Here is a 26,160-nt window from a genome sequence, read left to right as displayed (position 1 = left end):
AACTTTTACATAACAAAGGAGTTGGTTTTTAGATGATCACTGTCATCTCTCTAATCCATAGTGATTTACAATCTCTTGATGTCTTACATACATATTGTCTAGATATTATATATAATTAAATTTATAATCTATTAATCTACATTTAAACCTTATTTGATTGACATATATTAAATAAAGTTATATATATAATAATGCAAAATTACACAATTACAACAATGTTACCTGAGTGACACTCTCAGTCTTCTCCTTTATTTACACTAATAAAATTCAATTTTTTCTATATTAATTTTCAAGCAACGACTCCTGAGCCAGGTTTCATTAGATAATTTTGTTTTTTAAAAATATATTATACAATAAAAAGTAGTTTTAATCTTTAAAATAAATATTTAAACAACATTTTAACTTTTTATCAAAATATTTATCTGGAGTGAGAATCAATGTTTATATCGTTAAAAAAAATTCTCATGTTAACATATAAAATGTAATAATATTCTCTAAATCTCAATTTCATATTAACCAGGATCGTCTAACTTTATTTTAACTAGAGGGGCAAACAATAAAGGTTTTTTAATGCAAGATTTATTAAACTTATTATTTTTTATAAATATTTTTAACCTTGAATTTAATGAAAACATATAGGTTTTTACCCCCCTCCCCTCCCACATTTAGCAAGATTATATGTAATAAATTACAAATACAAATGTATAAAAATTCATTAGAAAAGATTTTTTATTCTGCACATAAATAAATTTTTGCAGATATCATGGAAATATTATATTTGCAAATACTATTATAAAATTGTTATATTAGGTATTAAATTTTTTTTTAAAATGTGAAAAACTTTGGGCACCTCTCATCAAAATAAATATAAATTCCTTACACTTAGACCTGTGCGCCGGCCGGCCTTATTTGGTTGCGCCGAAAACGCCGCCGTTTAAGAAAATCACGGGCCGGCGCAGAAATTTCTTTCATATTTCATACCTTTTTATTCTAATAATTAGTCAACATCACTGTTGTAATTTTTTTAATGTCAATCAGGATTTTGATGAATTTTTTTTTTCTACTATTTTGAAATCATAATTATATTGATTATAGAATTCAATCAATCAAAAAACTAAAATTCCAAAAGTTACCATAATTTTATATATTTTAAAAAATGGATCTCTACATTTAATAATTCTATAAATAATTTTAGTATCCTAACTCTAAATAATAAAAAATCCATAGTCTAGAAATTTTTTTGCAAAAGAATTAGAGAAATTATTACTGCACTATATAATTGAGGAAGATCAAAAAAATGTCTAAGTACAATAGATTTAACATCAGACATGTTAGATCTTGACAGCATTGATACATACCCGGATACCCGTTTTCAAATTGGCAATTCCAATGATAATAATAACAATAATTCCACGCATATGAAAACCTTAAAATTAAATGTCCCAACACGTTGGCATAGTATATTAATTATGCTAGAAAGCATATCTGGATTAAATAAGAATTTAATTAATAATGTTTTGAAAGATCTGGGAAGCACTTTATCAAATTATGGGTAGAAGAACTATTAGCATTTCTTTCAAAATTTAAAGAAACTGTCGAATTTCTTTCAGTACAAAAAGGGCCTACTTTAAACTTGGCGTTACTTTTTAGAAGTGAAATTGAAACAAATTTAATAGTAAATGATAGTAATAGTTCTGAAATCATTTTACTTAAGGAAAATATGCTAAAAAAACTTGCGTTACGATTTTCAGTGCGTGATCTGAAAGTAATAATATATAATTCTTTTATTTTTTATTTAAAATTATCTAGGTATTGGCTTCTCTTTTAGATCCAAGATTTCAAATTGACAATTGTGTCAAAGTATTTAATAGAGCAAAAATGGTTCAGCTTCAGAATTTATAATAAAACATCCTAAACTTATAGAGAATGATGATAATCAGGTAGTAAATATACCTAATGAGGATCAAGATGAATTATTAAATTTAAGTTATTTGACAAAATTGGCAAATAAACATTTAATAAATATAAATTATGATTCCAAGTTAAGTGACTTAGAACAAGAATGCCACAGTTTTCTTGGAAAACGATATTCACAAGATATGGACGTTTTAAATTTTTGGAGAGAAAAGAAGAGTAAACTTCCCAATCTTCTAGGCTCGCCAAAAAATTCTTTGCATTTGGGTGACTAGCACGTGAAAGAGTTTTCTCTACCGCTGGATTGACGTTAAATTCAAGGGGATCATTATTATCCCGAAAATTTAAATAAAATAATTTTTATACATGATAATTATAAAATAACGAAATCGATTTTGGATTTATAATGAGTTTTCTATTAAATAAATATTAAAAAATATGCCGAGATATCTGTAGAGTAATGTATATTCGTTTTTTTAAAAAAAATAATAAGCAATTCAAAAAATTTATGTTATAAAAATTTATAACTGCGCTGATTTACGCCGATTTTGTTGACGGCGGCGATTTTTTGAAAATTGCGCCAGCCGCCGATAGTTTGTCGGCGCACAGGTCTACTTACACTTAATAAAATGATTCTATCATAAAAAGGAGAAAATTATAATTCACCTCTAATTCTTGCGGATTAGATGCTAATTGTTGTTTAAAATCATAGCAACTTTATCAATGATAGAAATTTTATATGTTTTATTATCATTGGCAAGCATTATCAGGGCAAAAAACTATATTTAACTTTTGAGACTACTTTTCAGAAAGGGATTTCGTTTCTTCTGCCTTCTCAACCTCTCCCAATTTTTTAAAATATTAATTATGCGTAGAAACGCCATTTGGGGGACATAAATGAGAAGTTCGATGTTTAGGCCATGCTGTAAAATTTTACCAAAAATCAGAGATTTTCGATATTCTGCTTTATTTTTTATATATTAATTGACAAACCCTGAGACCAAAACCCACGACATGCCCTGCCCGTTAATTTTTGTTTTTATTACTTTAGAATTTTTCCAGATCAGATGCGCCATTACAGGCGAGTTTGTCAATAAAATTGTAAACTTAACCTATGGGATATTGTTATATAGAGTGCAAGTTTGCTATTCTAATTCAATGTTTTCGAATATCATATGAATACCTTTTTTCAACGATTAAATGCAAACTAATGGATTTTATTAATTTGATTTTTAAATTGTGAATTAACTTTTGGAACATACGATTGTTTAGGGAATACAGCATTTAGTCATATTCATGCATAGGCTTATAATAATGTTGAGCCCATAATAATTAATTATTTGATTGGAATATATAGATCGAGATTTAAATATAATAAATTTTAAAAAATTCTATTTATATATTTTAAGAGGAATCTATTTATATTATCGGTAACTTATTTTTTGTTATATGTGTTGGTTTTATAAATATATTTAAGCAATTAATAAAAAACAGTTTTTTTAAATTTAAAAATATAATTTTAAACAAGGTTTTATAGCTTTCTATTAGAATTTTATATATATATAATCCATGTTTTTATTTTTAAAAACATTCTCATGCCAAAGTTTAAAATGTAGTAATATTCTTTAAAGTATCAATTTAAGCAATACACGAGCCGTATCTAATATTATAATATAATATTAATCAAGGTCAGATCATCTAGCCTTATTTTAACTAGAGGGACTAGTAATTGTAGAGTTTTTTAAAAAACATGGGATTTATTAAACTTATAAATATTATATATTTTATAACATTGAATTGAATGATAACATATAAATGCATTTTTTTTATTTTATTTTTGCAAAATTATCAATTTAATTTTTAATATTTACATATTTTTTTTTATCAATCTCTTTTTCAATTGAAAATATTACTATATGATTTGATCCATCTTGGGTTTGGGAAATTGCTGAAAATAAATAAGTTTTGATAAAATTAGTTATAAACTGGTAAAGTTTCTTTCCACATTTTATACAGTTATTGAAGTGACATATATTTAATATTATAAAGAATAATTAGAGATAAATGGAAGCGTGATAATTAAAAACTACTTTGATCACAATAATTTCTTTAATAGTTCAATTCCCAAAATAATAGCATCGACTCAATATCTTTATATGAATGACTTAAGAGCACCGCAATTATTTAGGTTCTCAAAATATTGCTGTGATTTGATAAATTTGAGTGGTCAATTAATTTTATTGGTTTTATAACATATTCGAGGTCGTCATTTAATTTTATTGTTATAACATATAAATATTTTGCGGCTTATCATAATTTCTTGGAGGATTGATAATATAAAATAATCTATTAATACAAACTTCTTCCGCCTATTATCTAGCTCTTTTAAGCACAGACATAGAATCCCTGAATCCTGAATCAATTATATATCTTATGAAACTTTTTTTTTACCGTTAATAAGAAAATTTTTGATATGCTATCAAAGTCTACTCTAAGATATTTAGATATAAATAAATATGAAGTTTTTGATTGTCTTTTAGTAAAGAGTAGATGGCTAATATTTTGTTTTGTAAATTAACCTATTAAATATTTATCGCTGACAAATGCTGGGCATAATTATATTATAAAGAGAATAAAATGATTATAGGTAATGAGATTACTAATTGCATTACCTTTAAATTATCAATTCTATAAGTCAAAATAATATTACAACTAACCGCTCAACTCTGATGGATACTTAAAAAATATATTGATCTCATATAAAGGATCTTGTTAATATTGCAGAACTTCCAATCCTATTTGATTTAGATGACGTTTAATACTAATAAAATAATGGATCTAGTGTAAAAATAGTCATGCCTCTTCTTCTACTGATCATTATCGATTATGAGAATTGGAAAATAATTGTCATTTTATTTTAATAGATGTGTATTTATCTTTTTGTATTCCGATTTTTGTAAATGGATCGCAAAAATTTAATCATTTCAATATACCTTTTTACTGCATGCCATTTCTAAAAATAATAATATATTAATGACTAAATTACTTTAAACATTTTGACTCAGAACAAGCTTTGTATAAAACTTCAGAATCAATTAAATAAATAAATTGGTACCCTAGCTTTGAAAGTTGCAGTCTTTTATCTTCCTTTCATGAATATTATTAATAAAAATATACATATGTATAATCATATTTAATTATATAAGATAATTAATTTCAATATAAAATTGAAATTGTCGTCATGGAAAATGCAAATATACCTCTATTTGGGCCTTTTAATTCCTCTAGAAGCCTTGCGAGAAATTCCTCCATGATACGTATAATTTAAAAAATTTAGCGGATGTGTAATTTAAAATATTTTTGATGATGTACTATAGCCCTGGTTTATTTAGAACAGTAGTACATCTAGGATTTCACTTTGGATGAGGTGGAGGAAACTGAGATTTTAGGATGTTATATTATAATCTGAATTGAGTAATTTATAAGCCTTGTACATGGAAAATATAATAATCTTCTTAAATTAATATTATTATATTCCTTTGAAAATATCATTATCTTAGGTTGTAAAAATATCTATATTTTTTTTTGAACCTGTGGAAAAGATTTATTAACTGGAAATATTTTTTAAATAATTCATCTATAAAGTTAATTATTTTATTTAAGATCCCGCTGATTTGGCCGACTATGATCCAAATAATAACGGTGATTAATTTTTATGAAATATTATATTAGGACCCGCGAGAATTCAAAATTTTTCAATTATATATCATTGATTAAAAGAAATTTTGAATCTTGGAAAATCTGATTTAACCAAAAATATATTCTTTCATATGTAGAGCAACCCCTTCGAATTTTTGTATAATTGGCTAGAAGAACTGAAACTAATTAATTTTTTGATTTGTAGAGAAATATTCATGTTTAAAATTATACTTAACATACATACCTCCAATTAACTTCTAAGTATTTTTTTTTGAACTCTAACTTAATATATTTGTGTTGTATAAATGGATAACCATAAAATCACGAATGTTTGCTAAAATAGAGTATCAGATGTAGAAAAGCTATTCTTCGCTTATAGATAGATGTTTTGCCTATAGACATTTAGCTTAAAAAGCACCAAAATAGGGACATTTTTTACATATGCAAAATTTGTCCATAATATAATTGAGTATTTGCTATTAAACTCTATTTTTTGACACTTTTATGGAAAATGTCATTTTGCTAATTTGTTAGTAATTTTGCGCTCCTTTATCATATAATTTGTTTTCTAATTTGCTAATATTTTTGCAAATTTTCTATTAGGTTTCTAACTGCTATTACATTTCCTCATTTATTTTTTGGGTATTTGCCATTCAAACATTATATAATATGGGTAATTGCTATTAAATTTGCTTTTTTTTTCCACTTCTAAGCGAAACGACTTTTTTGCTAATTACTAGTGCTTTTGCTCATTTACTATTAAATTTTATAATAGACTATTAAAATTGCTTATTTACTTTTAGGCGATACTACATTTTGCTAATTTGCTGATACTTTTGTTCATTCACTATCACTAAAATTGCTAAAATATTAAATAATTTGGGTATTTGATATTCAATTTGTTCTTTTAACACTTTTTGGAGCTTCTAGGGCAAAAGAGCTATAGTCGACGAACCGGTACACCATAAAATCACAGGACAATATAATATAATAATGGATTACTAGTTGTATAACATAGCATCATCTTTGTCATTACACTACGCGTTTTTTTTTAATATCGAAAATATTAATTTGTTAATAAATATATTGCCCATTTTGATTAACCTACTGTCCAAAACATTAATTTATTTATATAATAAATAAATATTAGATTCATTTACTGTCTAAAATAAAATCTTAATCATTAAAAATCATGAGAAAATCTTTTTTATATAAAAGTGTTGAATCAAAATATTTTTAAAGAATACATATATGATAAGTTATTTGTTTGGCCTGCATTGGACTACCCCATCCGCCTTCCAATAATCAATTGAACATTCATTTATACTAATTATTGAATTTTTTAAATTATTTTTAACCAGACAATTTGGAAGGAAATAACCGTTATTCGGGTAATATTAGATTATAAATTTTTATTTTTTGATTATATTATATATTGATAAATATCGAAAACAGTTTTTAATCTTTTTTAAAAAAAATATATATATATTTGAACAACATTTTATTTTTGTTAATTAAAAATTTATTAGGAGAATAAAATATACCGATCTTTTTATTTTTTTGAAAAAAAAATTCTCATGTTAGCCTCTGAAAAATATTAGTAATATTCTGTAAAATGTCAATCATCAGTTTTTTTATTTATTTATCGCAATTAGAGGTCTACAAGGCCTGGCTCGTTAAGAATTTTTGCACAAGTTTCCGGTCCGTTAAATATTTATTTGGCTTCGCCCGAAATTTATAAAAAATCGGACAGAATCTATATTATATATTACGGATTTTTAATATTTATATCTAATTTTTGTCCAATGTCAATTTAGGCTCTCTCGCCTATGGCTTTCTATTTCTACAACGACCGTTTTGTAAATCATTGTATTTGTTATCTGCCATTGTTTGTTATACTGGATCATATTATAGATAACTCATTTAATTTCTTGTTAATTTAAACTATATTATTTATAGATTCGGTATTTTAGTTAGACGGTTCTTAAAACTAAAGTATATATTGACTAACCCTGAGCCCTAAATTTTTTTTATCCAATTGCACGTCCCGGTCCGTCCTTAACCAAGGCATGTTCGGTCCATTAATTTTTGTGGTTGAGTTCGTTTTAATTACTTAAAAAAATTTTCATATCCGACCTACACGCTATTACGGGCGAGTTTGTCAATAAAATTGTAAACTTAACCTGTAAACTTAACCTAATGGATATCGTGATGTATAGCGCAAGTTTGCAGTCCTATTTCAATGTTTTCGAATATCATATGAATACCTTTTTTTTCATTAAATGCAGATTTAACTTTTGGAACTTACGATTGTTTAAGAATACAGCTTTTAGTAATATCATGTATACCCATGATTATTAATTATTTGATTGAAAATAGATTCAAAATTTAAATATGACTAAATAATAAAAATTACTATATATAAATTTTAAGAGGATTCTATTTATGTATCGTTAAAAAATTGTGGTGGTTTCATAAATATATTAAGCAATAATAAAAGCATTTTAAATTTAAAATAATAATTTTAAACAAGGTTTTATAGCTTTCTATTAGAATTTTTATTAGAATAGTAAATATATATGTATTCAATTCATATTTTTATTTTTAAAAACTCTTCGTGTCAGTTAAAATGTAGTAATATTCTTTATGATTCACGAGCTATATCTATTATTATAATACAATATTAACCAGGTCGGAGTCATCATGGGAAATCTCTCTATTTGGGCCTTTTAATTCCTCTAGAAGGCTAGGAAATACCTTTATGATTCAGACAATTTTAAAATTTAGCAGATGTGCAATTCCTGGTTTATTTAGAACAGTAATGTATCTATGATTTCATTTTGGATGAGGAGGAGGAAAATGAGATTTTAGGATATTATAGTATAATCATTTGAATTGAGTAATTTATAAGCCTTGTACATGAAAAATATAATAATCTTCTTAAATATTATTATACTCATTTAAAAATATCATTTTCTTAGGGTTGTAAAAATATCTATAATTTTTTTGGGGCTATTTAACTGGAAATATTTTTTAAATAATCCATCTATAAAATTGATTATTTTATTTTATTGAAGATCCCGCTGATATAGCTACTGCTGATTCTCAAGCTCCAAAATATGAAGGTGGATAATTTTCATGAAATATTATATTAGCAGCCACGAAAATTCAGAATTTTTAGATATTTTTATCCTTTATTGAGAGAAATTTTTAAACTTGGAAAAAGTCTGATTTGATCATATATGTATTCTATCACATGTAGAGTAACCCCTCCGAATTATTGACAATTTATATCATTAAATTATGTGCATTAATCAATTTATATGATAAATCTATATTAAAATGAATATATCAAATGTTTACTGTAAAATTGTCCGAAATTAACAGTATGAGCAGTTTGTAATATCAGATTTTCCAAATTTATAAATTTCAATAAATGCTGAAAAATTAAGAGATTCACCTGGATACCATATTCCAATACTACATATATATATTTCATTGTCTTACACATCAAATCAACACAAATTTAATAATAAAAAAAACAACTATAAGTTAATGTTATTACTAATAAATTAAATATTTTTTTTATGATATATTAATCAAAAACCTGCATGCCTCATTTCCTAGGCATGATTAAATTAAATTAAAAATTAGAACCCTTAAGCCAAACCGATTTAGAATAAAAAACAAACCATAAAATTTAATTATATATCAATTAATAAGCTATAAAATGTTGAAAAATCATATGATGAAGCATATTCATTTCTCATTTTTATCCAATACGCTTATAAAAATAATTTAAACTAAATCCAAAATTATTTAAAAGAACAAAATTTTAAAAATACCTAAAAATTTCAAAACTAAAAAAAATCCTCATGCAAGGATTAATATTAAAAATATGCAAACCCCCCCCCCCTTTTCCAAAATCAAACATTTAATTATATCTCGAGGAGCTCTAAGTTTTTAGTATGATCTCGCTGGAGATTGGATCTAAAAACAATTTGGGATTTCATAGAAATATATTGACCTAAAATATTCATGACCCTGGATTAATTTTGAGACCTATGTCTTTGTAGCCCCAATCTAATGTTTTTCTGAGATTTCACTCCTTATAAAGATAAATGGTATATAAATTATCAACCATACAAAAATAACGTTAAGTTTATAATATAAAGCCTATAGCTTATACATTATAAAGGTAAAAATAGGAATACTTTATTCCTTCCCGATTTTTAGATTCTGCAAGTTTTTATTTTATGTTAATCATATCAATTATCTATCTTTTTGTTGTATTGTTAGCAAGGATGATAAAAATATTTTAAGAAGTCATTAGACATTAAATTCAAAGTCATATAGCTATCATTTTTCTGCGCATGTAGTATTGTAGTAGTATTATTTGCAAGGGTGATGTCATTTGATTCCCGCATACAACTGGCGATTTTATGATCTAAAATATTCATAAAGGTTATAAATATTTTTATATTTTTTAGCCATATCAAAATGTTGTTTAAAAATTTAGGAGCTATTTATCTTACAATAAATATATTTGGTTAAAATAAAAAATATTTATATCATGATATTTTCTTAATAAATTATCAAGATCTAGTTATTCAGGAACCTAGAGAATTGCTTGCCAATATAAGAATTTATATAACAGCACGTAATAAAAAAAATATATATATTAATTCTTTTCACATTTCCTAAACTTTTTGTCTAATCAATTTATTTTTCATTGAATTCTCCTTTAAAGATATGAAACCGATCAATGTCACAAAAGGTATATATTTACTTTTCACTTCTTAAAAATTAATGTTTTGCTAGAATTTACCTTTCATTGAATAACATAATAAAAAGCTCAAACATAGAAATAAGGCAGAATCTATTTAAATATGACTAAATAGTGGAGATTTGTAACCATATAAAAAAAATATGGATTAATATCTCAAAATCTCACACTGTAGCTGATAATTTAATATAATAATTTTTTTAGAAAGTTGGAAATTTTAATATAGGTTAGGCATAGTTAAAAAATTGGCTCCTTCCAAGGGCACATATCATTAAAAATGGGGAGAGGAAGGTGGTGCATAAACATCGTTATTATGGTAAATATAATTTTTTAATTAAATAGCATCATGACTATAAAGGGTCCCCACTCCCACCCAACTATTATAAACAAATTTTTATATTTTTACCGAATATACATTTATAAGCCCCCCCCCCTTTTTACCACTTCATCTCTAAAGATTTTTTTAAAGATATATTAATTTATTCGTCATTTTTGCAATTATAGATTTTTAGGCTATAGAATATCTCGATATTTCACATATCCTTTTATCATATTTTACATGCTAAATGATGTATATTATACGGGTAGATTGATGATTCATCAAATAAAAGTGCCTATACATAGAATACTGCACAAGCTGAGTTGGCTTTGAGAAAATAATTCGGGTTTGGGCTTGGGTCATGTTATGCCGACCCGAAAAATAAATATTTTATAAATATCCTAAATAATCATTATAATTCATAATATCACTTTTTTATTTATCACATTTTACCCATAAAATATCATTCAGAATAACATGTCATTTTCAATTATTATTTTATAAATTACATAACAACCATACACCAAACTATTTTATGTGATTATATTTTAGTACATAGCTAGATAAAACGATATTATTACATACTTTACTTTCATCATATTCTATTTAAATAAAATTTTCATATTAAAAAAACTATTTCAATGGATGCCAAATTAAAAAAAAATTGGTGAAAAGATTAAGAGCAATGAAAATGAAGTAAGGGAAAATGCCAATGGCAAATCTGAGGTCTGGAAAAAGTTTTCATTTATATATGATGAAAACAAAGAAAAAATTAGTTATGTAAGTTACAATTTTTGAAAATATATATGTTTATAATACTATAATAACAGGATAGTATATTTATGCATAAAATATATGAATGATATTATTATATATTTTAGGCACTAATCAACTAAAAAGGCTTAAATTGTATTTGCAATAGAGGGTAAAAAGACTCAATTAATAATTGAAAGCATTTTTGGTACTAATCCAAAAACTCAAACCAAATTAAAAAAAAAGAGGTTACAAAAGTGCTTGACCCGGGGTTCAGACCATCTTTTGTGGACGTGATTTGAGATCATTTGATACGATTCATAGATAAACTTTGTTGATTACTGCCAATATTTTTCCAAAATTGGCTCAGTATATGGAAATATTGATGTTAAAAGCATCATTCCAAATCCCACGTCAATTGTTAAAAATTTAATAGATACTGCTGATGGTATACGCAATAAATTATTTCCGAAATTAAACGCTTATTTGAAAAAGGGTCGATTTGCTGGTAACATATATATATGAAAATGTGGTTAAATTATTCATAATTTTTTATAGCCAACACAGACCTTTGGACTGATGATTATAAGAAAATATCCTATGTAACTCTTACTATCCATTTCTTAAACGATTCCTAGAAACTAAATAATTAAAAAGGAAATTATTAGAAATTTCACCCTATTAGGTATTGATTTTATTACACATAATTTTAAAAATCAATGTATTTTTTGTATCAGTATATATAGTAGGCATATTTATCTAAAATGCCATTCATTACAGAACAAGAAGCTAATATGTTAAAGCATTTGAAAATTATAAACGATTGAATTGCGCTACTCCTTTTACACAGTATTAAAGAATACCTTTGATAATAAAAATATTGAATATTAAGGTTCAGAGATATATCAATGCTTTGTTGATTGTAAAATTTAGTTAATTATATGAAACAGAGTGGGCATGTTAAAAATTACCTTTTATTAAAATATAGCATTAAATTTTAGATTAGTTAATCAACTTGATAAAACACTACATTTGTGAGATGAGACTCGATGGAATAGCAGACTAAAAATGATGGAATCGATTTTAATCACAATTAAATATTAGGGATTCTCAGTTCTAGAGGAGAGTCGATTAGGCTCAAAAATATAGATTTTGAAATGATGAGCGACCTTATCAAGTTTCTGACGCCTTTTAAAATTGTGAATGAACTTGGGAGTGATTTAAAACCAACCATTCACAAAGTTATATTATGTTAACACAAAATATTGAGTTTTTTTTTGGCTAATCCAAACTTATACTTGCAGCTTAACCAGCTATCGCATGCCGGGAAATAATGATGAATAAATTTTAAAATATTCCACCAAATTTAGACATTTTTGTGTCCAAATTTCGGGATATGGAAATGTTATCCTGAGAACATAATAAAGTCTTGTGCCAACATATTAACACGTTAATTAATGCAGAGAAGATCAACAGAGATATGGCTGGACAAAAATCTATAAATACCAAATCACAATCTAGCTCCTACTCAACTAATGGGTTAGTAGATAAAGGTTCATTAAATTAACAAGAAATTTATTAATTAAAAAATAATAAAGTAAATATATATCTTTCAAAATTATTATTGTATTATGAATATTATTTTCTTAAGAAAATACTGAGGCAGATACGTTTTTGGATTTCTCTCTATGAGAGGCTGACAATACGTTTTCTGATGTTAGCGTTGAAGTTGACCAACTTCAAAAATACCTAGATGCTAAATTATAAATTGAAGATGATAATATTTTAAATTGGTGAAAAACAAACAAAAATGATTTTCCAAATTTAGGTATTTTGACACTTAAATTCCTAGCTATCCCTGCTCCGTTGGCTAGCAGTGGGTATTTATTCATCGTCACTTAAATTTTATTTGACGGCCACAACCCAATCAAGATATATATTAAGTTTCATTTTATTCAATTTGTAAATAATATTATAAAAATGTTAAAATGCAAGCGAATTTAAAAATTATTGCGATTATATAAAAACAATAAGCATGATTTATGTCGAATGTAGATGATATAGTTAATATAGAGACTAAAAAATAATGAACATATTATAATGACATATCAGTATTATTATCAGAAGTATCACAAAGCGAATAATTATGATATATAAATAATGAAGAGTCCGGTTTATATGACTTTAAACGAGTCCTTTTACCTTCTAAGGCCCTACCAGTAACTTAAAACGCTCTATAACTGCTAGCCGATGAAGCAGGGATAACTAGGAATTTAAGATGAAAATACTTAAATTTAAAAAGTCATTATGGTTTGTCTTCTACCAATTTAAAATATTATCATTTTCAATATATAATTTAGCATCAAGATATTTTTGAAGTTTCTCAACTTCAACGCTAGCATCATAAAATTTATTGTCAGCCTCCCATATAGTGAAATCCAAAAACGTATCTGCCTCAGTATTCTCTTTAAAAAAATTATTCATAATATAATAATAATTTTAAAAGATATATATATTTACATTATTTTTTAATGAATAATTTTATTGTTAATTTAATGCCTTTATTTACTACACTATCAATTGAGTAGAAGCTAGATAGTGAGTTGGTAGATTTTTACCCAATCATATCTCTTTTGATCTTCTCTGCTTTAATCAACGTGTTATAATGTTCTCGGATAATATTTTCGTACGAAATAATGGGCACTAAAATGTAGAAATTTGGTCGAATATATCTATTTGAAATTTATCCACCATATTTCCTGGCATCTTTGCGATAGCTGATTAAGCTCTAGGTTTAAATTTGATGAGCTAAAAAAAACTCTATATTCTGTGATAACACAATATTGTGAATGGTTGGTTTTAAATCACCAAGTTCATTACTCGCAATTTTAAAAGGCGTCAGAAACTTAATAAGGTTTATCATCATTTCAAAATCTATATTTTCGAGTCTAATCGACTCTCCTCTAGAACTGAGAATCTACAATATTTTATTGAATTGATTAAAAATCTATTAAATCATCTTTAGTCTGCTATTCCATCGAGTCTCAACACCCAAACAAATGGAGTGTTTTATCAGTTATAGTCAGAGTTGTTAAAAGATACTTTTTAAATGGATCTAGATACAGATACAGATACATAGTCTCAAAAGTTATCTAGATACAGATACAGATACAGCGTCTAAAAAGTTATCAAGATACAGATACAATTTTTAAATGTATCTGTATACAGATACATTTTTTATTATGCTCTTATAGGTTTGCATAAACCTAAATTAATATTATATTGTGAAAATTCATGAAATGAGCTAAAAAATTTATTGACGCGATATTACATTTATCAGAATATAACTAAAATAATGATTTTAATATAATATATGATAATATATGATTAAATAATTATAAATAATTATTAGATTTCAGTAATAAAACATTTTCAAAATTTTGATCATTTAGGCATCCTCGTTTATCTGTAAAGACATTTTTAGCAACACTAAATAGTCTTTCCACAGGGGCGCTTGAAGGAATTGTAGTGTTATATTTAATAAATAACAATTTTATATCAGGGTATTCTTTAAAAATGCTAAAATCTCTACATTCATTTTTGAAAAAATTATTTAAAATTTGTTGATTATCAAAATTTAAATCATTATTAGAAATTATATCTGCTGTAGGGTACTGAAAAAAATCTGAAATTAAATTATTTGTTTTTTTTTGGCAGGTTATTTGCTTGCAGTTAGTTGATGACTTTGATAATTCACCAGCTAATCTTTGTATTAATTGTTTTCTTTTATTAAGATTTTCTTCCATTTGCAACCATGTCCAATCAAGTTTAAAAAAAGGGTGGAGCATGGTTGCTATAATATTATCATCTTCAAATAAGGTCACAATAAACCTAGAATTATTAAATATTTTTAATTTATTATATTAATTTACCTATCCTCAATCCCTTTAAGTAAGGCATCTAAGAGTGGTAAACAGAATCTCAGGTTCATTTCTTTAAAATTCTTTAATTTGATAATAAGTTGTGAAATAGTTGCACAGTAATAAGCTGTGTACATATACTTATCTCCCTGCAAAATATCAAGGGAATTAGCTATTGGCTTCATTAGCTAATTTAAAATAATGCTATATATATAAATATTATTTATAACTTACTAAACAATATTCATGAATAAAATCACATTCATTAGGTAAAAACCTAGGTAGTTTTATTCCATCACATATCTTGTCTACTTTGTCAGATTTATCTTTTATAATTTCTGACATTAATTGTAAGGCATTATAGGTGGAGTTCCATCTAGTTATATTAGGACATATAAAATAACGACCAATATATTCCTTAATAATCTCAGATGAAATAGGAGACTTATTTTGCCTATTCCATATATTTTGGCATTTAAGTAGTGTTGTGCTATATATCTAATGAAGAAAATATTACTTATTTAATTAAAATTAGTTTTACCCTCTGATATTGTTTACACTGCATGGCTCTATTGGCATCCACAGTGGCTATAAGATTCAATGTGTGACTGGCACAACATTGGTGATGAGGTAAACTAAATGATTCTGATAATTCAGAATCCTGTGCAGTATTATAAAGATTTGATATAGAAATTGGCACAACTGCTTCATCTTCCAGATCATCAATTGATTCACTTGTATTATTTTCAATTGGCTTGAAAACTCTTTAATAAATTAAGTAATCAATCATATATTATGTTTATATTTATTTATAATAAAATAAACCTAAAACATTTTTTAAAATTTTTGGCATTATCTGTAATGGTCTTTGAAATTTTATTTTGAATGCAATAATCCTTAGCTATATCTTGTAAATTTTTTGCTATTTTATCATATGTATGACTACCAGTCATTCTTTTACAAGCCAACGCTACATTTTTTCTTTCCAAACTTATTGGATTTATATAATGAGCGGTTACTCCTATATATGAACTAGAAATTAAAATTTATTAAAATTGCTGAATTAATTATTCTTAATTAATTATTATACAAATTGAAATGTTAACTATACCGGCGATAGGCACTCCAACAATCTGCTGTTGTGCATATTAATGATGGTTCTATAAGACTTTTAATTATTTCTTTCTTTTCATTTTCCCATCTTTGGGAAATTCTACCAACAACTGTCTGTCGGCAAATTATATTTTTGTGTGGAGCCAAAGTGTTGATCATTTTTTTAAAAGAAGGATTTTCAACAATTGAAAATGGCTGCATGCCATCTATAATAAAAGCAATAATTAAATCATCTAAAGTGCCTTGAGTTAAAGTCAAAGGTCTTTTAGCAAAAATATTGATGGAGGATGAGCCTTGTCCAGTATTTTCTTTGGTAGTTTTATTTTCCTTCCCCTTTTTTATTTTTGTTAACAAGGTTGGATGTTTTCTCTTAAAATTTAAATTAGAATTTTAAATATATAATATCTATACCATTATGTGCTTCAAGATATTGCACGTTGAAGTCTTACTGACGGATATTTTTGTATTTTTAGGTAGACACGGCAAACATTTTACCATTAGAGAATTGTTTTCTTTGTTTTGAGATATTATTTTAAAATATTCTCTATAAATTGGCCATGGTAAAGCAATAGAACTTGTTGTTGCTTCCTCTTCTTCATCGATATAGATCTAAATAAATATATAAACTTAAAAATTTAGTTATAAAATAAAATTTACCATTTCCATATTGTAATATTAAAATTTGTATGGTTTATTGATAAACTCGGACATAATATTTAAATTAATGAATATTTATATATATTTTTTATATATAAGTTTTAATATTTTATGTATATATAATTCTTTATTATAATATTAATAAATATTAATATATAATATATATATATATATATATTTATTTCATAAGCTCATATGAAATAAAATAAATTTTACAGTCAAATATTTTTATTTATAATAAAAAAAGGGGTATATAAAATGTATCTGAAAAAGTATCTAAAAACAGATACAGATACCTCTAAAATAATATCTAGATACAGATACAGATATCTTTCTAAAAAATCTATCTAGATACAGATACAGATACTACATTTTTATATCTAGATACAGTATCTAGATACTTGTATCTAGATACTTTAACAACTCTGGTTATAGTTAATTAACTAATCTAAAATTTAATGCTATAATTTAATAAAAGTTGATTTAACATACCCACTCTGTTTAATATAAGTAACTAAACTTTTACAATCAATAAAGCATTGATATATCTCTGAACCATGATATTCAATATTTTTATTATCAAAGGTATTCCTTAACACTGCATTTAAAAGATGAGAATCAAAATACCATCCTTTATGGTTTTCAAATGCTTTAATCATATTAGCTCTTTGGTCTGTAATGAATGAAGTTTCATATAATATGCCCTACTGTATCCTGATACAAAAAATACATAGATTTTAAAAATTATTTTTAATAAAATCGATACCTAGCAGGATAAAATTTCTAATAATTTTTTTTAAAATTATTTTTATCAGTCTTTTTTTCTTCTTCAAAATTGCATGTAAACAATTATAACCTTATTTAGTTTCCACAAATCATTTAAGAAATGAATCTTATAATAGTCCAAAGGTCTGTGTTGGCTATAATAAATTATAAATTTAACCACATTTTCATATATTTGTTACCAGCACATCGACCCTTTTTTAATTAAGCGTTTAAAATAATTTTTTGCCTATACCATTAGCAGTTTCTATTATATTTCTAGAAATTAAATTTAAAGGCTTACATCCGGCCATACCTTTATAATATATCAATACACCTTTCCAGTTACTGATTAAACTATCCATAAATTTTATATAAATTCTTTGATAAAATATATGAAAGGTAATATTTTTGATAATATATGTTGACTCGGCAGTAAATATCATTAATCTGATCAATGATTAGTAGTTTAAAATTTAAAACAGCTTAAATTTCTATATGAATATATACATGCCTTTATACATAAATAGGTATTTATTTATTTTATCAACTTTAATTTGGGGGATACTAAATAAAATCTAAATAAAATAACCAGCCCAAAAATAGTACTCAGTGATTGAGATAATTCTGTCGATAATTAAAAAGCCTTTATATTAATATTCTTATTAAAGGTTAATTAATAAATCATTGGATGCCAGCTTGCATGAAAAGATTATATTTAAAGTTTCTTCTAAATTGAGATAATTTAAATGAGACCAAGAGACATTTATGAAAGGAGAATGGCAAGTTAGACCAAATATATTATCATATATCTAGAAATGAGCTCGACATCGTGTAGAAATAATGCATTAAATTCCTTTAATTTAATTCATGATATTAAATAGTATATATATATATATATATTTCTATTAAGAGTACATTTATATTTTTATAATTCTTTGCTTTATATAACAAAATAGAATAAAAAAATAAAATAAAAGGTTTAATCTATATAATAAAATAAGATAATTAAGATGTTTATTACATTATTTGAATAATAATATCCAGGTTACGCCGAAATCTTAAAATAAAATTAAGTATTTTTAAAACTTATTTTCTTTTAAAGATTAATCCTAAATATTAAAAAGAGTTCATATTTCAAAATAAATTTAAAAATGAAATCATAAACGTATACACAGAGCAATCTGTCAATTTGCTGTAATTTATTCAAGGAAAGTGATAAACAAAATTGCATCACAAATTTTACAAACCACCATACAGGTCACAAGCAATATAATAAAACCGCCAGAGCTTTGAAGTTTGCAAATTTAACCTCCATCCTTAACAACATCAGACTAAATGTGACCGTTTGTATAAGGCTAGATGGCTTGACACTAGTATAAGAGAAGGTTGTAAATACTGTTCAGCTCATTCTATACTATCATTTTAATGATAGAGTGTGTACCAGGATTAAAATATAACCAAATATTCTTTTTAAATGGCTCGAAAAGAAAATATATTTACCTAAGCCTGAAATAGAGATAAAAATTTATGCATCCAACTTCCTTAGGATCTGTTGAATGAAAGATATCGACAGCATAGAAGGGTGTACATTTAAGACATTTGTTTTTTTTCAAAATTTTATCTATTTTTTTAAAATATAAATATTATTATAAATTAATTTTATATTAATATATTAAAAATAATAGTAAATATTAAAACAAAGGCAATAGTATATATTTATTTTCAGGTGTATACTTTTATTTGATATATTTTGTAAATCATTATTCTCATTTCAATTATCGGGTACAGCATATCCAAAATAAAAAATTGATAAAGCTGTGCACCTGCACATACTCAAATATAAGACAATACTATCCAAACAGTTTATTTTAACGTTTTTCAATAATGACGTTACTCTTACTATGCTACTTTTTTTGCGCTTTTGTTATATAAATAGATTCTATATACATTAAAATTTTTAATATAGTAATTGGAAATAATGATGGTCAACACTCGGGTATAAATCTTTTTTATTAAATAAAATCACATTCATTAGGTAAAAACCTAGGTAGTTTTATTCCATCACATATCTTGTCTACTTTGTCAGATTTATCTTTTATAATTTCTGACATTAATTGTAAGGCATTATAGGTGGAGTTCCATCTAGTTATATTAGGACATATAAAATAACGACCAATATATTCCTTAATAATCTCAGATGAAATAGGAGACTTATTTTGCCTATTCCATATATTTTGGCATTTAAGTAGTGTTGTGCTATATATCTAATGAAGAAAATATTACTTATTTAATTAAAATTAGTTTTACCCTCTGATATTGTTTACACTGCATGGCTCTATTGGCATCCACAGTGGCTATAAGATTCAATGTGTGACTGGCACAACATTGGTGATGAGGTAAACTAAATGATTCTGATAATTCAGAATCCTGTGCAGTATTATAAAGATTTGATATAGAAATTGGCACAACTGCTTCATCTTCCAGATCATCAATTGATTCACTTGTATTATTTTCAATTGGCTTGAAAACTCTTTAATAAATTAAGTAATCAATCATATATTATGTTTATATTTATTTATAATAAAATAAACCTAAAACATTTTTTAAAATTTTTGGCATTATCTGTAATGGTCTTTGAAATTTTATTTTGAATGCAATAATCCTTAGCTATATCTTGTAAATTTTTTGCTATTTTATCATATGTATGACTACCAGTCATTCTTTTACAAGCCAACGCTACATTTTTTCTTTCCAAACTTATTGGATTTATATAATGAGCGGTTACTCCTATATATGAACTAGAAATTAAAATTTATTAAAATTGCTGAATTAATTATTCTTAATTAATTATTATACAAATTGAAATGTTAACTATACCGGCGATAGGCACTCCAACAATCTGCTGTTGTGCATATTAATGATGGTTCTATAAGACTTTTAATTATTTCTTTCTTTTCATTTTCCCATCTTTGGGAAATTCTACCAACAACTGTCTGTCGGCAAATTATATTTTTGTGTGGAGCCAAAGTGTTGATCATTTTTTTAAAAGAAGGATTTTCAACAATTGAAAATGGCTGCATGCCATCTATAATAAAAGCAATAATTAAATCATCTAAAGTGCCTTGAGTTAAAGTCAAAGGTCTTTTAGCAAAAATATTGATGGAGGATGAGCCTTGTCCAGTATTTTCTTTGGTAGTTTTATTTTCCTTCCCCTTTTTTATTTTTGTTAACAAGGTTGGATGTTTTCTCTTAAAATTTAAATTAGAATTTTAAATATATAATATCTATACCATTATGTGCTTCAAGATATTGCACGTTGAAGTCTTACTGACGGATATTTTTGTATTTTTAGGTAGACACGGCAAACATTTTACCATTAGAGAATTGTTTTCTTTGTTTTGAGATATTATTTTAAAATATTCTCTATAAATTGGCCATGGTAAAGCAATAGAACTTGTTGTTGCTTCCTCTTCTTCATCGATATAGATCTAAATAAATATATAAACTTAAAAATTTAGTTATAAAATAAAATTTACCATTTCCATATTGTAATATTAAAATTTGTATGGTTTATTGATAAACTCGGACATAATATTTAAATTAATGAATATTTATATATATTTTTTATATATAAGTTTTAATATTTTATGTATATATAATTCTTTATTATAATATTAATAAATATTAATATATAATATATATATATATATATATTTATTTCATAAGCTCATATGAAATAAAATAAATTTTACAGTCAAATATTTTTATTTATAATAAAAAAAGGGGTATATAAAATGTATCTGAAAAAGTATCTAAAAACAGATACAGATACCTCTAAAATAATATCTAGATACAGATACAGATATCTTTCTAAAAAATCTATCTAGATACAGATACAGATACTACATTTTTATATCTAGATACAGTATCTAGATACTTGTATCTAGATACTTTAACAACTCTGGTTATAGTTAATTAACTAATCTAAAATTTAATGCTATAATTTAATAAAAGTTGATTTAACATACCCACTCTGTTTAATATAAGTAACTAAACTTTTACAATCAATAAAGCATTGATATATCTCTGAACCATGATATTCAATATTTTTATTATCAAAGGTATTCCTTAACACTGCATTTAAAAGATGAGAATCAAAATACCATCCTTTATGGTTTTCAAATGCTTTAATCATATTAGCTCTTTGGTCTGTAATGAATGAAGTTTCATATAATATGCCCTACTGTATCCTGATACAAAAAATACATAGATTTTAAAAATTATTTTTAATAAAATCGATACCTAGCAGGATAAAATTTCTAATAATTTTTTTTAAAATTATTTTTATCAGTCTTTTTTTCTTCTTCAAAATTGCATGTAAACAATTATAACCTTATTTAGTTTCCACAAATCATTTAAGAAATGAATCTTATAATAGTCCAAAGGTCTGTGTTGGCTATAATAAATTATAAATTTAACCACATTTTCATATATTTGTTACCAGCACATCGACCCTTTTTTAATTAAGCGTTTAAAATAATTTTTTGCCTATACCATTAGCAGTTTCTATTATATTTCTAGAAATTAAATTTAAAGGCTTACATCCGGCCATACCTTTATAATATATCAATACACCTTTCCAGTTACTGATTAAACTATCCATAAATTTTATATAAATTCTTTGATAAAATATATGAAAGGTAATATTTTTGATAATATATGTTGACTCGGCAGTAAATATCATTAATCTGATCAATGATTAGTAGTTTAAAATTTAAAACAGCTTAAATTTCTATATGAATATATACATGCCTTTATACATAAATAGGTATTTATTTATTTTATCAACTTTAATTTGGGGGATACTAAATAAAATCTAAATAAAATAACCAGCCCAAAAATAGTACTCAGTGATTGAGATAATTCTGTCGATAATTAAAAAGCCTTTATATTAATATTCTTATTAAAGGTTAATTAATAAATCATTGGATGCCAGCTTGCATGAAAAGATTATATTTAAAGTTTCTTCTAAATTGAGATAATTTAAATGAGACCAAGAGACATTTATGAAAGGAGAATGGCAAGTTAGACCAAATATATTATCATATATCTAGAAATGAGCTCGACATCGTGTAGAAATAATGCATTAAATTCCTTTAATTTAATTCATGATATTAAATAGTATATATATATATATATATTTCTATTAAGAGTACATTTATATTTTTATAATTCTTTGCTTTATATAACAAAATAGAATAAAAAAATAAAATAAAAGGTTTAATCTATATAATAAAATAAGATAATTAAGATGTTTATTACATTATTTGAATAATAATATCCAGGTTACGCCGAAATCTTAAAATAAAATTAAGTATTTTTAAAACTTATTTTCTTTTAAAGATTAATCCTAAATATTAAAAAGAGTTCATATTTCAAAATAAATTTAAAAATGAAATCATAAACGTATACACAGAGCAATCTGTCAATTTGCTGTAATTTATTCAAGGAAAGTGATAAACAAAATTGCATCACAAATTTTACAAACCACCATACAGGTCACAAGCAATATAATAAAACCGCCAGAGCTTTGAAGTTTGCAAATTTAACCTCCATCCTTAACAACATCAGACTAAATGTGACCGTTTGTATAAGGCTAGATGGCTTGACACTAGTATAAGAGAAGGTTGTAAATACTGTTCAGCTCATTCTATACTATCATTTTAATGATAGAGTGTGTACCAGGATTAAAATATAACCAAATATTCTTTTTAAATGGCTCGAAAAGAAAATATATTTACCTAAGCCTGAAATAGAGATAAAAATTTATGCATCCAACTTCCTTAGGATCTGTTGAATGAAAGATATCGACAGCATAGAAGGGTGTACATTTAAGACATTTGTTTTTTTTCAAAATTTTATCTATTTTTTTAAAATATAAATATTATTATAAATTAATTTTATATTAATATATTAAAAATAATAGTAAATATTAAAACAAAGGCAATAGTATATATTTATTTTCAGGTGTATACTTTTATTTGATATATTTTGTAAATCATTATTCTCATTTCAATTATCGGGTACAGCATATCCAAAATAAAAAATTGATAAAGCTGTGCACCTGCACATACTCAAATATAAGACAATACTATCCAAACAGTTTATTTTAACGTTTTTCAATAATGACGTTACTCTTACTATGCTACTTTTTTTGCGCTTTTGTTATATAAATAGATTCTATATACATTAAAATTTTTAATATAGTAATTGGAAATAATGATGGTCAACACTCGGGTATAAATCTTTTTTATTAAATTAGGAACATTTTTTTGACATTTAGGCTTGCATAAAAAATTTTTATAATCGTTGATGCAAAACAAATAATCTTTCCTAAAATTAACCATTATAAAACCCTAAAAAGATTATTAGTTTATAATAAATTTAACATAGTTTATCAAATATTAAAATAAAACTTAATTGTAGCACATTTTTATAAATATAAATATTTAAATTTATAATATATTATTATAAAAAAAATATTTGGCTTTTGTCAATGTAAATCAAATATTACACTGGAGTTAGTGATGATTTGATTATATAAAAGTATATTTTTTTGTTGAAAAATGAGAGAGATTGAAATGTAAAGTTAAATCATCTTTAGAAAATACTTATATTTAGTTGTATTCGTATAACGATTACGTAAATTAAATTAAATATTTAAAAATTTTAGACAACCTTAATCCAAATCTTTGTGTTACATTCCTCGTCATTTTTCTGCTTAACACATAATATTTAATTAGCAATGATTAAAATAAGCAAGACCTAAATTATAATAAGAAAAAAGCTATTTAATACACAATTTGACTTCAATTTATTAAACTTTATAACAATTAATGAAAAATATCTTAAAACATTTACCTGCTCATCTAACTTTTTATTTACTTATAATTTTTTATTCATTCCATACCTTCGTTCATCAACAATTTTCATGTCCCCTAAAATATTATGACCTTGAAGTTCATTTAAAAAATACTTTCGAATCTATTTTAAATATCAATTCTCATCAATCTCCTGGATGCAAGCTGCCCTTTCACCAAAGCTAAGTGGTATAGTTCACCAAAGCTAAGTGGTATAGTTCTTCAAAGCTATTCAAAGAAAATCTCCATCGCTCTTTCTCCATCTAAACCCAACCCCGATTATACAGAATGATAACAATAGGATTCTTTTGCCGGATTAAAAATTTTAACCTCAGCCATATGCCACCTCGGTTACGAATGGTTAGAAATTATACTTAGTTTTTAGGCTTGTTACTAACCAACGAAGAACTTAGAATAGCTATAGGTCTTCGTTTAGGCTGTGAAATCGTAACTCCTACATAATGTGTCCTATCTGAAACTCACATCAATAGTCTTGGACACCACCCAGGTAATATGCCATAAATTCGATCGTCAATAGTATCTTGATATCTACAAATATTCCTTCTACACTGGAACCCTCTGAGCTCTTCCCTGAATTAAGCCTGATAAAATTATGCTAGTCTTTTGGAGCCAAGGTTCACCCCTTGCTTGGGATTATACATGTCATGTGTAGATCGTTTTGCCAGATCTTTTTTTGTCAACTATATCACGAAAGATGAAAATACAAAAATAAATAAGTGTAGCCACTTAATAATCTTTTGTTTGTTCTGGTAGTCTAAGAGTGGATCATTTGTATCCCAACCCTAAAATTAATCAAAACTATAGGACAATTACAGGTAATTTAAAAGAAGACTTCTACCTATGACAAAGAATATTAATCGAAATTTGTTCATCCAACTGTCTATCTGTACATGGGTCATTAAACCCCACCGACCAAACCTAAATATATTATTTATTTATTTTTTAGTTTCTCTTCTTTTAATTATATATTTTTATATAGAATATAATATAGTTTGTTAATTATAATTTTAATATTCTTTTTAGTAAATAGTTAAATTATAAAATAAAAATATATTAAAAATAAAATTAATTATTTGAATATATTATTTAGATTTATTCATACATATTTTTAAAAGTAACTAGTTACTTTTAGCAGTTACATTTAAAAAAAATATAACTAGTTTTATAGTTACTAGTTATAATTTTTAAAATATAACTAGTTACAGTTATTTTTTAGCAAAAATGTAACTAGTTACTTAGTTAATTTAACAACACTAGTTGGGATGTACGTTTTGATCAACTTTTAAATAAGAT

The 26,160-nt window shown here is 25.0% G+C and overlaps 1 long non-coding RNA gene across 1 annotated transcript; it reads right to left on the bottom strand.

The window, feature by feature from the left end:
• Nucleotides 1–15,797: 15,797 nt before the first annotated feature.
• On the bottom strand, nucleotides 15,798–16,566 carry LOC135930051 (uncharacterized). Its single transcript, XR_010572714.1, has 3 exons — nucleotides 16,503–16,566; nucleotides 15,933–16,155; nucleotides 15,798–15,889 (listed from the first exon to the last, which is right to left on the bottom strand). It is a non-coding gene; the product is annotated as an uncharacterized LOC135930051 (long non-coding RNA).
• Nucleotides 16,567–26,160: the final 9,594 nt, after the last annotated feature.

Source organism: Gordionus sp. m RMFG-2023, chromosome 5 (assembly GCF_954871325.1).
Source record: "Gordionus sp. m RMFG-2023 chromosome 5, tfGorSpeb1-WG-v2, whole genome shotgun sequence".
Lineage (NCBI taxonomy): Eukaryota > Metazoa > Nematomorpha > Gordioida > Chordodea > Parachordodidae > Gordionus > Gordionus sp. m RMFG-2023.
The sequence above is the reverse complement of the archived record's forward strand: the minus strand, read 5'-3'. Positions and strand labels throughout refer to the sequence as shown.